The 17,770-nt window shown below is 32.3% G+C and overlaps 1 non-coding gene across 1 annotated transcript; it reads right to left on the bottom strand.

The window, feature by feature from the left end:
- Positions 1-13,103: 13,103 nt before the first annotated feature.
- On the bottom strand, positions 13,104-13,177 carry TRNAV-AAC. Its single transcript has one exon. It is a non-coding gene; the product is annotated as a tRNA-Val (tRNA).
- Positions 13,178-17,770: the final 4,593 nt, after the last annotated feature.

Here is a 17,770-nt window from a genome sequence, read left to right as displayed (position 1 = left end):
TTTAATAGCAACCCGTATAATTTGTGATTATTTTGATGCATTTTTTATTTAACCAACCGAATCCCAACAGGAAGGAAGCTATTGTAACCACTCAACTTTATAAACAAATTAATTTAATATATCATATTATCTTAGTTAAAAAGTTAAAAAAATATATATTTTTTAATATCACCGTCCAAGTATCTATAAAAGTTTTTTACTCACACAGTATTATCAATCCTAAGATATGGAACTAAAGAGACACTTATTCCTAATTGATTAATGAAATTTTTTTTAATAAAACATCATAATTATGTCTTGAATTTTAAATTCTTAATTGATTAATGAATTTTAAATTCTTAATTGATTAATGAGAAAAATTTCTAATAATATAATTCTAAATCCTAATTAATTAATGATAAAAAATTTCAATACTATACTATAATTTTAAAATTTAGATCCTTGATTGATATCATGTGAAAATTATTAATAAATTTTATAATTAATTTTTGGATAGAAAAATAGATATTAACATAATTTTATTTTAGGTTGATTAAAATTAGTTAATAAAAGGACATATTTTTAATAAAATAATAAGATGTATAATATTTTAAAATAATTTATTTGAATATATTATAATAATATTAACGTAATTTTTATATGTAATAGCTATACACTGTAATAGCTGAGTATTTTCGGTAGTATTCAACTTTATATTATAATAATAGAAATAAAGAACATCTTTTAATTTTTACGCAATTTAAATTATATTAATAAATATAACAATCAATTCTTACGCAATTTAAATACGCACCAAAGGGAAGGTGAAGTAGTTTTGTAATTGGCTGAAATGCCCTTTCGTCTCTCTACCCGAGTTGTTATGAAACCAAATCTATATAATTGTTCTTCTCCATAAGTTTTTCAAAAAAAAATGTTTTTTTTTTCAAAAAAATAATGGTCATAGTTTCTGCTGTTCATGGAAATGGATGTGATATCACTCATGGTCTAATATTATCAGCCACGGTCAAATATAGGCATATAAATTATGATGAATATTTTACACTAGTGCATACAGCAGTCCTTTACACAAGGAAGATAAATGCATAAAGAGGTATTTTGTATTCATTTAAAATTGACCTTTATACCTATCGAAATAAATATATCTAAATATCAATGTGCTATTCGTAACTCTGTCCATGACGATCGATCATGTCCGGTCCTAAGCCTGGATAAAGAAGGAGAGTTGCATTAGGTTATTAGTCAGCGCTAAACTATGACAAATGTTCAATGAATGAATTCATTAAACTATTGTGCTAATGCTAGGTTATTCTCCAGAAGGAACGCGTTACAGGATCCGACTGTAACGTCTCGGCAAGGACCGTTACATCTCCAGAATTCGGGTGTAGTGATAAATATGCAAGAGTTCGCGTTATAGGGCATGACTATAACGTCTCAGCAAGGACCGCTACATTTCCATGAGAACTTGGGTGTAGTGTTAAATAGGCAAGACTTCTCACACCATAGGTTAGATAAGAACAAATATGATAGGAAAACTAATAATCTAAAATTTGAAATATGGATTATGGAACATGTAACATAGGAACTCTCACTGGTAAACAATGGAGGTAGTAGATATGATGATTAGAAGAAAAATTAGTATTTTGTGTATACAAGAGACAAAATAGACAGACGAGAAGGCAAAGATGATAGAAAACTCGGGTTTTAAGTTATGGTACACTGGAAAGAGTAAAGCAAGAAATGGAGTGAGTATTATTGTAGATAGTTTGTTAAAGTATGAAGTTGTAGGAGTAGTTAGAAAAGGGGATAAAATTATAGCCCTTAAGATAATAGTGGTGAAAGAAACTATGAACATAATTAGCGTATATGCACCACAAGTAGGATTAGATGAAGCTATCAAATCAAGGTTTTGGGGGGACTTAGATGAAATATTATAAAATATTCCACCAAATGAAATGATTTTAATAGGAGGTGATCTAAATGAGCATGTCAGAGTGAAAAATGAGGAATATGAGAGAGTACATGAGAGTTATGGGTTTGGAACGAGGAATGAGGAAGGGAAAACTATATTAGATTTTGCGATAACGTTTTTTAAGAAAAAAGAAGAACACTTAGTTACATTCAAAAGTGGAAATAATAAATCGCAAATTGACTTTCTTATGGTTAGAAAAAAGGATAGAAAGATTTGTAAAGATTGCAAAGTCATCCTTGGAGAAAGCTTAACTACCCAACATAAGGTAGTAGTGTTGGATATACGCCTCAAACATAGTATCAATAGAAAGAAAATATATATAATTCCTAGAATTAAGTGGTGGATGTTAAAGGATGGGAAGCAAAATATATTTAAGTAGAAGGTAGAAGTACAAGAATTAGGTGAAATATACGATGACTCTAATACAACATGAGATAAGATGATATCAAAGTTGAAAATAGTAGCTAAAAGTGTACTCGGTGAGTCAAAGGGACATGCACCACTAAGTAAAAAATTTTGGTGGTGGAATGAGAAAGTACAAGAGAAAGTAAAGGAAAAACGAATAGCTTATAAGGAATTATATATTTGTAAGAACGAGAAAAACTTAAAAAAAAATATACAATAGCCAAGAAAGAAGCTAAGAAAGTAGTGAGTGAAGCAAAAAATGAAACTTTTGAATAATTATATCAAAAATTGGATACAAAAGAAGGGGAAAGAGACATTTATATAATAGCTAAAGTGAGAGAAAAGAAAACAAGAGATCTTAGCCAAATAAAATGTATTAAAGATGAATGTAATAGGGTATTAGTAAACGATGGATAAATAAAAGAGCGGTGGAAGAGGTATTTTCATCAACTTTTTAATGAAAGTTTAGGTGACTAACTTAACTTAGGTAATTTAATTAGGTCAAATGAGCATAAAATTTTTAATTTTTATCGTAGAATTCAAACTTCAGAAGTAAAACAAATTTTAAATGAGATGCACAATGGAAAAGTCGTTAGACCAGATGATATTCCGATAGAGGTATGGAAGTGCTTAGGGAAACAAGGTATTGAATGACTTACAAAATTATTTAACATGATATTGAAAATGAAAAAAATATCTGATCAATGGAGGATAAGTATTCTAGTTCCCTTATATAAGAACAAGGGAGACATACAAAATTGTGCAAACTATAGGGGTATTAAACTAATGAGTCATACTATGAAACTTTGGGAAAAAGTAATAGAAAAAAGATTAAGGAAGAAGACCACAGTGATAGAAAATCAATTTGGGTTCATGCCTGGAAAGTCGACAATAGAAGCTATACATCTTCTTAGACAATTAATTGAAAAATATCGAGAGAAAAGATAAGATATACATATGGTATTCATTGACTTAGAAAAAAGCTTATGATAGAGTCCCAAGAGAAATTATATGGAGAATTTTAGAAAAGAGAGGTGTTAGCGTAACATATATTGAACTAATTAAGGATATGTATGAGGATGTAAAGACCAGAGTAAAGACTTCAGGCGGAGTAACTGAAGCATTTCCAATAAAGATAGGGTCACATCAAGGATCAGCTCTAAGTCCTTATCTTTTTACACTAATTATGGACGAACTCACTACGCACATTCAAGACACAGTACCGTGGTGCATGTTGTTTGCAGATGATATTATTTTGGTAGATGAGACACGTGAAGGAGTAAATGCTAAGCTAGAATCTTAGAGGGAAACACTAGAAGGGAAAGATTTTAAACTTAATAGATTAAAGACAGAATATATGGAATTTAAGTTTAGTAATATTAGAAGTAATTAAACAATTGTTAAAATAGGAGAGGACGAGTTGCCCGGAACCGAGAGATTTAAATATTTAGGATCATTTTTATAAAATGATGGAGGGATTGAGAGAGATGTCTTACATAGAATACAAGCAGGATGAGTGAAATGGAGGGGAGCGTCAAGTGTTTTATGTGACCGTAAAGTACCTCTTAAACTTAAAGATAAATTCTATAAAATCGTAGTTAGACCTGCTATGTTATATGGAGCTAAATGTTAGGCTATAACTCGAGCACATGAGCAGAAGATGAGAGTTGCAGAGATGAGGATGTTAAGATGGATGTGTCGACATACGAAGATGGACAAATAAGAAATGAGATCATTAGAGAGAAAGTCGGAGTTGCATCTATTGAGGAAAAACTCCAAGAGACACGTTTAAGATGGTACAGACATGTACTTAGATGACCAATAAATGCTCCAGTTAGGCGATGTGAAACTATGATAAACATGCATATTAAACGAGGAAGAGGAAGACCAAAAAAGACTTGGTTAGCAACAATAAAATAAGATAAAATTTATTTAAATATAGATGATGATATAATAGGAGATAGAGCTCGATGGCGTAAAAGGATTCATACAGCTGACCCCACCTAGTGAGAAAAGACTTGGTTGTTGTTGTTGTTTTACCAATGTACAATTTGTAGGTACAATATCAAATCTGTTTCCATGGACATGATTTGTCGTAATCTGGTTATATTTATTCTTGTCCTCAACCTGATTCTACGGTAATAAGTTTTCCACTCTGTCCGCTATTGAAATGTGAATTTTGCCTTTTGAGTTTTGACAAATGAAAATATTGTCAAACGTAAATCAATTATAGGATCTTTCCATATCATTTGACTGTAAGATTTTTTTACTATATCTTTATTTATATTTAAATAAATTTTATTTTATTTTATTATTATTAATTAAATTTTATTTAGTCTTCCTCTTCTTTGTATTTATCATTATCTCACATCATTTAAGATATTTATTTATCGCTTAAGTATATAGTTATATTATATTAAATGTGTCTTTCAAAATTTCCTTTAAATAGACAAAACTAAACTTTTTCTCTAATATTCTTATTTCTTATCTTATATAATTCTTATATGTTCATTTATCTTTATCTATGTACTCTCATCTTCTATTTGTACACTCGATTTATAGACTAACATTCAACTTTATATAATATAATATATCTAAGCATCATTTTATACAACTTTCTCTTAAGATTTAGAGGTGCCTTACAATAAAAAAGTTGACATTTTTAAGCTTGGATTTGTATCATCATGGGCATAGAGAAAAGAAAAGAGGGAGATCTTTGTAGGTGTTAGGATCTATAGGCAAAAAACAAACTAAAATATAGTGAAATTTGATCCCTCTAGATATTTATGCAAATGTAAAAATACTCTTACGACTACTCTAGCAAATAGGATTATTACGTTTGATAAGTGAACAACCCTCGAAAGCCCGCTAGTTCGGTCGATCTGCGCATGATCAGAATGCCCATGCCTCTACAGTATCTACACGAGAATGTCCCTTGTTTCATCTCAAGAACTCAAGAATTGGAGAGTCTCACTTACCTTTACCTTCTTGCTAGAAATGACTATTTAAGGTGACAAAAAGGAAAAATTAACTTTTCACCTTCTTTACCCTCTTTAAAGATATGACTGTTTAAGATGGAAAAAAAAGGGTTAACTCTTCACCTTCTTTGCCCTCTTTAAAGAGATAACTATTTAAGATGACAAAAGAAAAAAAAACTAACTCTTCACCTTCTCCGTTCTCTTTAAAAGAAAAGGCTAATTTTTCACCTTCTTTGCCCTATTTAAAGAGATGGTTATTAGTATTTCTCTTAGTGGATTCTATAGTTGGGTTGGGCCTTACAAGAAAAAGGAAGCATATTTAATTAACTCATTAAATCAATAAGTTTAAGGTCTGAAATCAATTTGGGACTTAAGGCTCAAACCCATATTATTTTAGTCAAACTAAAATAAATCAATCAACAAATCAACATGCTCTGTGTATGTAACTCAATAGGTTCTTGTAACATTGGCAATGCTTCTAAAACTATTTTAGATGTACAAGCAATGAATAGTATCTAGTAATGTATCATTGCTATTCAAGTGACGAGAATGTTGAGATCTGACCTAACCTGTTTGTAATCATTATCTTATATAATTGAGTCCTTTTATCCTTGATATCTAGATTAATTCATGAGGCATAGTGTGTCATCCCCTCGTCAATCTATATGTTTCTTAATCTCTAAGTAAACTCACCTTACCAAATAAATTTAATATCTCATATTGACTTATTTGAGCATGACCATGTATTTCAGTAGCCTTACTTAATTAAGGGACCAATAGATATCTCTTCCGTTATATGGAAGTGACAAATCTCATCTACATCACTCACATCCTGCTGGTGCAGGTTGCACTGATAGTTAGGTTTTGATGTATGACAAATAGGTTAAAGTTAAATGTGTTGTTTGTCTAACCTTTCTATCGAGTGTGCAAGAGTTGACTCTACGGGTTTCGATAGCTGGTGGAAAGTCCATATAGGTCCGCTAGGCCCGATATTTGGCGGGAAGTCCGGTTGGGTCGTAGGACTTAACAACCAGCCGAAATTCAGTTGGGTCTGCAGACCTAACAGCTGGCGAGAAGACCTGGTAGGTCAAAGGCAAGCCAAGCGACTATAGTTGGTAAGTAGAGGTAAATAATTGGAGGAGAGATCCAGTGAGGACGTGTTCCTGGTTAAGGGAACTATAGACATCAGTCCATCTTAAGTCCATTTGGAAAATCTAAGCTAAGACTTTGACTAGATCCTGATTTTAGGGAGACAAAATCTAATTATTAATATTTTATTATGTTGTGCTAACTCTGTTTTACAGGGTAAATATATTTTCTGTTGTCTAGACTAACCGTTTTTTTACAAGGAAGAAGCTGCTGAAGAAAAGGGGAGTCCGGGAGTTTGGAAGGGATCCGGGGCCCGAACTTTGGGTGCCAAGACTAGTCCGTCGGAGTTGATGTCGCAGGCACCCAAGCGGTCCGGGCGCCCAAAGTTGGTCCAGGCACCTGGACCAGAAAACCTATCTAGGAGCTAAGTTGGAGTATGTCGACTGGTCGAGCCACGTCAGCATGGTCTAAGCGCCTAGAGGGGTTTCAGGCGTCCGGAATGGGCCTATATAAGGGTCTTCAACCAACAACTTCAGAATATCAACTATTATGACTTTCATATTCAAGTACTGCTCTGAAAAGGTTCCGACGACACCGAAAGACTGCTCTGAAGTTCGAGGAACGAGAGACTTCATTTTCCTTTCTATTTATCGGTAACTTTGTTATTTTCAGTTATTGTACTCAACTTTTATAATACTTTTATGAACTAATAGTGATTACCCAACGAAAGCACTTGACAAGTGCGGGCCATGGAGTATGAGTCGTCGAAGACTCCGAACCAAGTAAAAAATTACTTGTATTAGCACTTGGTTTCTCTGTTTCCTTTCCTCATTTCAACTGCGTACTTATTTTTAACTCTCGATTTTCGACGAACACTATTCATCTCCCCTCTAGCGTCTTTCCGATTTTACAAGTGGTATCAAAGTAAGACCGCTCTGAATTGGTAAAACCACCAATCGAGCAGGGGGTTGCTTTTTGAAAGAAAAATTATATATCGCTTTCCCCTCCATTTTTTTTTTGAAAAACCACTTTTATTTTTTCACTATTAGTAAAAATTGGTGAAATAATCCTTTTGAAAAAATTTGTCATAATATATTTTTTATTATTTTATTATTATTTCTTGAATTGGTAAAATACCCTTATTTTCTTTCTTTCTCCTCCACTACTTACCCCAAGACCTAGTCTTGGAATATCTTGTTAAAATTGTATTGTGCAAGAGAATCGATGCACAAAGAGATATTGGAACGAAATATCCATGAAGTTCCATCGTACGACAAGGACTACTTCAGACTATGGAAGTGTCAGATGGAGAGCTTTTTTAGGATGGATGACTTCGACCGCGGGATTGCATTAAAGAAATCTACCCGAATTCAGAGTCAAATAAAAAGGTAATCAAGTTAATTTCAAATTTATTATCTAACAAAATTGCATGCAGAATTAGAGAACACATAGACACCTACAAGTTCTGGGCTAATCTAAACAAGCTTTATAAGGAGCCTTTGAAGCTGGATGAACAAGACAAAAATGAATTCAGACTTGAGTCCAATCAAACGGAGAATTAAGTTTAAAGAATTAGGGGTTGCGCTTAAGATTAGTCCAATTTACCAAAATACCCCTATTAGTAAAAAATTAAATAATATGTATAATAATTTAAATAATTATGAAATCATGGTACATGACAATCTAGATTTTGATTAAGTCAATCAAGACTTCGATTAAATCAACATCAACATTAACTTGGTCAAATAGAACATTAACCCAATCAATTCAAATTAATTAATTAATTCAAAAAATATATAATTAAATAAAATTTAGAAATAATTAATTTAAACATTAAAATAAATTCAAATTTAAAATTTAAAAATGAGAAAATAGATTTAGATAAAATCAATAAATACCTTAATAAATTATTTAATAATCTAGATAATATCACTCTAGAAAATTCTATCCAAAACCAAGATAATTTAATTAATAAATATTTAAATCTTAAAGATAAAAATCCTCTAAAAAATTATTTTAAAAATCTTTTGAAAATCCTTATAAAAAATATTTTAAAAAATATTTCAATAATATTTTAAAAATATTATAAATTTATTTTAAAAATATTTTAAAATTTATTTTAAAAATATTTTAAAATTTATTTTACAAAATATTTTAAAATTTATCTTACAAAATATTTTAAAATTTATTTTACAAAATATTTTAAAATTTATTTTACAAAATCTTTAAAAAATTATTTTAAAAATATTTTAAAATTTATCTTAAAAAATCTTTCAAAAATTATTTTAAAGATCCTTTAAAAATTTATTTTAAAAATTATTTTAAAAATCTTTTTAAAATTATTTGAAAAACTCTTTTTAAAAATTCTCTTAAAAATTCTTTTAAAAATATTTTTAAAAATTATTTTAAAATATTTTAAAATTATTTAATAATCCTTTAAAATCCTTTTAAAAACTTAGACACTTAATTTTAATCTTAATTAATAAGTAACTTCATCAATTAAAATTTAATTAACTTAAACTTTGAACTAAATTAAATAATTAATAAATAAATAATTAAATCTTAATTGAATTGAAAACTCAAAACTTTAATCTAAACTTAACTTTAATGTAGCCTTAATTAAGAACTTAGGTCAATGTTAATTTGACTAAAGATTTAACTTAACTTGATTAGTACCTTAATTTAGACTAATTAAAGTATTAACTTAACTCTAATTCACTTTAAATTTAACTTAACTTTACATTAAAAAGATAATTAAAACTTAACCTTAATTTAACTTAATCAATTTTAATTTCAACATTAATCAAAATCTTAACTTTATTTTAATTTTAAAGATTGACTCAAATTGAACCTTAACTTTACTTAACTTTATTTAATAAATTTAACAAATTTAACTCTAAATTAATACTAACTATAACTTAGTTAATCCTAATTTAACGTAACTTAAGTTAAATCTAATCAAAACTTAAAAATGAAGTAAATGAAAAATTAAATTAAAACTAATACTTTCATTAATCAATTAATTCAATTAACTAATATGGAATTTAAGTTTTTTTTAAATAAGTATTAGATTATTGAATTGAGTTAGTAACAAATTATTTATTATTGAGTTAGTAATAAATTATCTCTTAACTTAATCCAAGATTAATTGATTAATGATCAATTTAAATAATCTTATTTTAATTATTATACTAAGTATATATAAATACTTATGTAAATAATATATTTATTGAACATAAGTGTTATTAACACTAAAACGGCTAAACACTTAGGTAGAACTTTTTATAACTAACAAAGATAATCAGAATATGCTAAGGCCTTGAAATTTAACATACCAAATTCTAGTATAAATTAAGGAGGAGTAATAAATTAAGAGGAAATGTTAACTTAAGGGGAAGTGTTAAACTAAGGGGGAGGGTATTTGGAAACTCCTTTCAAAAGAGTTCTATTTCATTTTTTTTACAAAGTGTTCATGAAAAATTCTTTTGAAACCTTACCTACTTTGTAAATAAAAAAAACAATATCTGTTTTGAATAATAAAATGAAAATATTTTGAAAATTGCATCCAAAACTACTTTGAAAAATTTTGAAAGATATTTTTTGACAAGTGTTGAAAAGGTTTATCAAATTCTTGCAAAATGTACTATTGTTGTTCAAACTTTGGAAAATCATTTGCAAAATGCTTTGTTTTTGAAAATTCCTTTCAAAATTTCCTTGATTATTTTGAAAATCTCTTTGAAAGGTCTTGCAACGTCTTTATGTAAACTGTTTTGAAAACTATTGTTTTAACCAACTTGATTTTTTTTTTAAAAAAAAGACACTTTTGAAAAATACTTTTTGAAAATTACGTGAAAATCCTTTGCAAAATGTTTTTGGAAATTTTAGAATTTTTGAAAATCTTTTATAAATTTTGAAAAAAAAATCCTTTCAAAATTACTTCGAAAATTTTCATTGACTCCTCTCTAACATGAATCTGAGATTTTATCTTTGTAAAGTTTTTATTTAAAAACACTACTTGCAATTTTTTTTTGCTAAACCTGAGATATTTCAAAGTTTTTATTTACTTTGAAATAATTGTTTAAAAACTTGCTTAAAAAACTAAGTTCACAAAGTTCTTTTTGCTAAACCTTTGTTTAATTATTTCTGCTTCATGCATTAATTTTTTTATGTATGCCCAAGGAGGAGAACAGTGGGTTAGGTTTGCAAAAATAAATCAATTTAACTCAATGCTTGCTTAATTATCTTTTTTTTTCTAACTTTAGCCCAGATTGTCAATACATCAAAAAAGGAGAGACTGTTGATGTAGGTTACACTGATAATCAAATTTTGATGTATAACAAATAGGTTAAAGTTATATGTGTTATTTGTCTAACCTTTCTACCGAGTGTACAAGAGTTGACTGGTCTGAATTAAAGACCTAACACCAGGCTGAAATCCAACTAGATCCACGGGCCCTATAACTGGTGGAAAGTCCAGATAGGTCCGCGGGGCCCAATATCTAGTCAGAAGACCGATTGGATCCGCGGGATCTGACAACTAGCCGAATCCAGTTATTTTCAATTCTTGTACTCAACTTTTGTAATACTTTTATGAACTGATAGTGATTTCCTAACGAAAGCACTCGACGAGTGCGGGCCTTTAATAGGAGTTATCGAAGGCTCCGAACTAAATAAAAAACTATTTGCGTTAGTGCTTGGTTTTTTTGTTTCCTTTCCTCCTTATTTCCGCTACGTACTTATTTTTAACTCTCGATTTTCGACGAGCGTTATTCACCCTCCCGCCTCTTGCATCTTTCGAATCCTACATATCCCTCTACATAGCTCATTGTATACCCAGTAAACGACTTTATAGTCCAACTTATTACAGGTGACGTTTGTTAATAAAAATATACATGACTCCTTATACAGGGAACCGTAGTGTCTTCAGGTCTAAGGATTATTTATATTAATAACTATTATGAAAATATTTATGACAATCATATAACAATACATGAAACTTTTCATGGCAGGTCAATTCATTACAAATTTTCTAATATATATTCATGTGTCAATTTGATATCTTATATCCATGAGTTGTGAGAATAAGTCATCAATTGATCTATATACTAGTCTCAACATATTAATATTGCCCTTGTATATTAATACTTGACTATATATATATTATATACACACACACGACGGTCTCTCATAATCAATTTAATCAGCAGTCTCTCATAATCAATTAAATTGATATGCTATAGATTAGAACATGTTATTCTATGATACTATATTTACTCGGCTAGTACAAACATGAAGTAAATATAACAAATAAAATATTGCCTATTATAAATATGATGCAATGTCCTAAGTCAATCAGTTTATGATTAACTCTCGAGGCTGATACTAATAGTAGAAACATGAAAAATTTCAACAAAGAATAAAGTAGGGTTTCAAGAACATCTCACCACCCAGCTCTTCTCCTCTCGCTGCCATCTGCTGCCTCCTTTGGGGTGCCGAAGCGAGAGAGCAATCGCTTATAAATGGAATTGATCATTTTACCCTAACGAGATCGAAGATCTAATAGTCACGATTGGTCCATACTTCGATGAATCGTAGCCCGATTGAAGCTCGAGAGACATTCTTGAAATCGGATCGAATGAACCATTCAATCAGGATCATTTGAAAGTGAGAGATAAACATAGACGATAACTTGGTACACAAAATTTTCGTCAATATGAAATTTTGAAAAAAATTGAGTTATATTAGATCTATTATATACAATTTTATACTGTATTGTAAGAGATTATTTTCACAATTTAATCCATGACCACAAGGTCATGTGATAACAATTAACTTGATTGTTGCATCAAGATTTCGCTTGAGACAGAGGGATATATTCGAAGGACACGAGTGCTCTAAGCATCTTTGAAGGGATCGATGGAGCGAAGAACATAAACTCAGCTCACTTCTTCCCGCTGAACAGGCAGGCACTGGTGAGATCGCCGGCGGAAAGTGCCTTAGAGGAGGTGGTTGTCGAGGGAGAGGAATATAATTCGAGGCAGTTACGGGCAGCGTTGGTGCGGTTGACGTTGGTGGCGGAAGAGTTGAGAATGGCCCAGGCGTCGGCGCAGACGGATAGGGCGGTGAGGGAGAGATCGACGGCGGAGGGGCTGCGGGGGGAGGGAGGGGGCGGAGACGCAGAGCTGTCGGAAGCGGGAGGCGGCACAAGCCTGCTCGATGGCGCAGGAAGCGGAGACAGTAGTGGAGGAATCTGCTCAGGGACCGGGAAGGACGTGAGAGGCTCGTCGGTGGGAAGGGGAGGAGCAGGATGAGGACAGAGAATACGAGGAGGTGGAGAGCAGAAGCCATGGCGAAGGCAACAGTTGGATTAGATATTTTTGTCTGCTATTAATTTTGATATCATATTTAATATTTAAAATTTAAGTTTGATGAAATTGATTAAAATAAAAACGGGCTGTTTTGGGGCCAAATCAAGTTTTTATATAAAAAAAATTAAATGGCGTCGCCCGGACTCGAATCGAAGACATTCATTGTATTAGACCAACATGAAACCCAACTACACAACAACATTTGGCCTGGTAATTTTTGTATGCTATTAATTTTGAAATTATATTTAATATTTAAAATTTAAGTCCGAAGAAATTGATCAACATAAAAACGGAATGGCGTCGCCCGGACTCGAACCGGAGACCTTCAGTGTGTTAGACTGACGTGATAACCAACTACACCACGACACCATGTTTGAATATTGGGCCAGGTAAATTCTTGATATATATTAAAATAAGTTAGTGTAAAAGTTTTTTTGTTACGGTATAGAAGATGCACAATGTTCAACAAAATATATAAAAAAGGGTAATATATCATTTTTTTTTTCATCTTCAAAATATTTTTATTCTTGTATTGTTATACAATTTTAATACTTTTGATAAACTTACTGTAACATTAGTGATTTGACCTAATTAAATTTTTTATTTAATTATAATAATTTTAACTATGTTAAAAAACATTTTTTGTGTATAACATTGCTTTAAAAAAAATAATTTAGAACAGTTTTGTTTCATATTATAGCACACTTTTAGACAAAATTATTTACAATAGTGTTAGAATAAGGATAGTTTTAAAATGCAAATAAGATAAAATGTATTTTTAAAATAGTTTTATATTATTTTTTTAACAACTATATAAAAATATTAAAATTTTATTAAAATTATTTTTTTAAAAAAAAACAAAATGATCATAAAGTTATTATAACAATCATTTCATATATGCTACAAGAATATAGAAATCATTTAATAGCAACCAGTCATTTATGATTATTTTGATGCATTTTTTTTATTAAATTTAAGCTATATTGATTATATTAGTTAAAATTTTTCCATTATTTTATGTATACTATTTTTAAATAATTTATTTGAATATATTTTAATAATATTAACGTAATTTTTCTATGTTCTAATAACTATACGTTGTAATAGCTTTGAATATTTTCGGTAGTATTCAACTTTATATTATAATAATCATAGAAATAAAGAACATCTTTTAATTTTTACACAATTTAGATTATACTAATAACTATAACAATCAATTTTTACGCAATTTAAATATGCACCAGAGGGAAGGTGAAGTAGGTTTGTAATTGGCCGAAATGCCCTTTCGTTTTTCTACCCGAGTTGTTATGAAACCAAATCTATATAATTGCTCTTTTTCATAAGTTTTTTTTTTTTTTTTAAATAATGGTCATAGTCTCTTCTGCTGTTCATGGAAATGGATGGGATATCACTCATGGTCTAATATTATCTCTCACTATATTAAAATATAGCCATACAAATTATAATAAATATTTTATTTAGTGCATGTAGTAATCCATTATATGAGGAAGGTCAAACACATATTTTATATTCATTTAGAATTTACTACTTATTGAAATAAACATATCTAAATACCGATGTGCCATTCGTAGTGGGTACAAAATCATGGAAATGATTTGTGGTAATCTGGTTATATTTGTTCTTGTGATCAACCTGCTCCTACGGTAATCAGTTTTCCCCCCTGTCAACTATTGAAATGTGAATTTTGCCTTTAGAGTTTTGACGAATGAAAATATTGTCACACTTAAACACTTTGTCCGTCAAAACAGATAACTAACTAATAATAATAATTGATATTTTATCGCACTAAGTAAAATCAATTATCCCAGTCTTTTCATATGATTGATCTCAAGATTTCTTATTATATCATCATCCATATTTAAATAAATTTTATTTATTTTATTATTATTAATCAAATTATATTTAGTCTCCCTTTTCTTTGATTAATGTATGTATTTATCATTATCTCACATCATTTAAGATATTTATTTATATTTATTTATCGCTTAAGTATATATTTATATTATCTTAAATGTATCTTTCGAAATTTTCTTCTAATAAATATAATTAAACATTTTCTCTAATAATCTCATTTCTTATCCTATATGATTCTTATATGTTCATTCATCTTTATCTATATACTCTCATCTTCTGTTTGTAGACAAACATTCAACTTTATAATATAACATATCTAAGCATAAAATAACATTCAACTTTATAATATAACATATCTAAGCATCATTTTATACTGTTAAGATTTAGAGATACCTTATAATAGAAAAGTTGACACTTTTATGCTTGGATTTGTATCATCATGGACAGAGAGAAAAAAAAAATGGGGGAGATCTTTGTAGATGTTGGGATCTATAAGCCAAAATCAAACTAAAATATAGCAGAAATTGATTCCTCCATGAATTTATGTGAATACAAAACTGTTGGTGCAACATCCCTCAGGTCAAGGTTGACCTGGTTAACCAAGCTGAGTCTTGGTTTGGGTTTAGATGTTTGACAATAAGATATTGATCGAAGAAGAGTCAAGTAGGTCAAGGTTGACCGGATACTTGACTGGGAAGTCCTAACTGGCAAGTTAGGCAGAAGGAAGTCCTAGTGAGTGAAGCTAGGCAGAAGGAAATCCTAGTGAGTGAAGCTAGGTGAAAGTCATGGTGAGTGAAGCTAGGTGAAAGTCCTGGTGAGTGAAGCCAGGTGAAAGTCCTAGTGAGTGAAGCTAGGCAGATGGAAAACCCTAGTGAGTGAAGCTAGGTGAAAGTCCTGGTGAGTGAAGCCAGGTGAAAGTCCTAGTGAGTGAAGCTAGGCAGAAGGAAATCCTAGTGAGTGAAGCTAGGTGAAAGTCCTGGTGAGTGAAGCCAGGTGAAAGTCCTAGTGAGTGAAACTAGGCAGATGGAAAACCCTAGTGAGTGAAGCTAGGTGAAAGTCCTGGTGAGTGAAGCCAGGCAAGGAAGGAAATCCAGATGGATCAAGGATGATCGGACATCTGGTGTTGGGAAGTCCAAGTAGGTCAAAGGATTGACTGGATACTTGGCAAGGAAGGAAATCCAGATGGATCAAGGATGATCGGACATCTGGTGTTGGGAAGTCCAAGTAGGTCAAAGGATTGATTGGATACTTGGCAAGGAAGGAAGTCCAGATGGGTCAAGGTTGACCGGACATCTGGGAAGTCCAAGCAGGTCAATGGAGTGACCGGATACTTGCACGACGAGTAAAAGTCAAGTGGGTCAAAGGATTGACCGGACACTTGGGGAGTCTAGCAGGTCAAGGGAGTGACCGGATGCGAGGCATAATGTACCAACAGTCAAGGTTGACCGGATGTTGGTTAGGGAGGTTTGGGACTTGGTTTGGGCAAAACCAAGTCTGGATCGATCCGTGGATCGATCCAGCCGTGATCGATCGGTGGATCGATCCGATTCTTTCAATGACGAAGCACGGATCGATCGTGGATCGATCCAGTGCCGATCGCGCGATCGAGCGGCGTCCTATCGATCGATAGCCGGATCGATCCGTGGATCGATCCAGCGCTTATCACGGGCGCCGGATCGATCGATGGATCGATCCAGCCTCCGATCGATTCGGAACATTCGAATCGATCGGGATCCGACCGTTGCGTCGGGTTTAAAGCCGCAGGCGAGCGTGGTCTTCGGCAATCTCTTCACGAGCTCTTCTCAGATTCATTCCAGCTCCTCCACAGCTCTCTACAAGCACGTGATCGCCAGTTCTTGAAGGTTCTTGGAGGCTTTCCAAGTCAAGAGGCGGATCTATTGCAAGAGGAAGAAGTTAGGGTTTTTACTGCACATCTTGTAAGCTTTTGCTTAACTTGTATTTCCCTTTCTTCTTCTTGTATTGAGAGTGTTGTAGGGCTTCTCCGCCTTTGGTAGTTACCATAAAGGAGTGTTATTCATAGTGGAGGGTGTGTGCGTTGGTGTGGATCCTTGGATTAGTCACCTCTTGTGAGGTGGATACCAAGTAAAATCCTAGTGTTAGCGTGCTTGTGTTTGTTTCTGTATTTTCCGCTGCACATCCAAGAAGCAACAAGCAACAACAAGCAACGAAGCGCATCGACGAACGCGACGAGCTATTCACCCCCCCTCTAGCTACTTTTGGTCCTAACAAGTGGTATCAGAGCAAGGCCGCTCTTCACCGGAATCATCGCCGGAAGGGTCAAGCATATCAAGAAAAGCTAGAGGGTGAAGAAGTTGGAGCAAATTCTCCAAGTTCAAGATTTTATCAAGCTCAACTTCAAGATGCAATTCCAAGATGGACTTGGATTTGACACAAGGGTGGCTCCACCATACACATCCACAAGCTTCGATTCTTGGAAATCAAGAATCGAAACCTTTCTTATGATGGAGATAGAGCAATGGTTTGCTCTAATGGAAGGCTTCGAAGCTCCAACAAACTCCAAGGGCAAGCTTCTAAAGAAAAGCAGATGGAGCTCGGAGCAAATTCAAAGGGGCGAGGCAAATGACAAAGTGACCAAGCTTTTGGTCAACTTATTGCCTAGCCACATCTTGGCTCAAGTTGGAGAATTCGAAGATGCCAAGGAGCTTTGGAGCAAATTGGCCAAGCTTCATGAAGAGATCCCTCCACTGTACGAGATCAAGAAGAATCCAGAGAGGGTGACTCTGTGGAGCAAGACCAAGAGGAGGATTCCGAGGTTGAGAGATGCTCAACCTCCGAAGAAGAGGAAATCCAAGAACCTTCATCCTCAAGGGAATGCAACGAAGGGAACAAGGAGGGAGCATATTCCTTGTTTCATATTCAAGATGATGAAGCCTCCACCTCTAGGATTGAGGGGAGCAATCCTTGGTGACACCGGATCAAGAAGAAGGAGAAGCCTCTACATCCGGGTCAAGAGAAGAAGAGGAGGAAGAAGCTTCTACCTCCACAAGTCAAGAAAAATCAAATGGAGGAGAATCAAGGTCCGATCAAGAGGAAGCTTCTACCTCC

This window comes from Zingiber officinale, chromosome 4B (assembly GCF_018446385.1).
Source record: "Zingiber officinale cultivar Zhangliang chromosome 4B, Zo_v1.1, whole genome shotgun sequence".
NCBI classification, from domain to species: domain Eukaryota; kingdom Viridiplantae; phylum Streptophyta; class Magnoliopsida; order Zingiberales; family Zingiberaceae; genus Zingiber; species Zingiber officinale.
The sequence above is the reverse complement of the archived record's forward strand: the minus strand, read 5'-3'. Positions and strand labels throughout refer to the sequence as shown.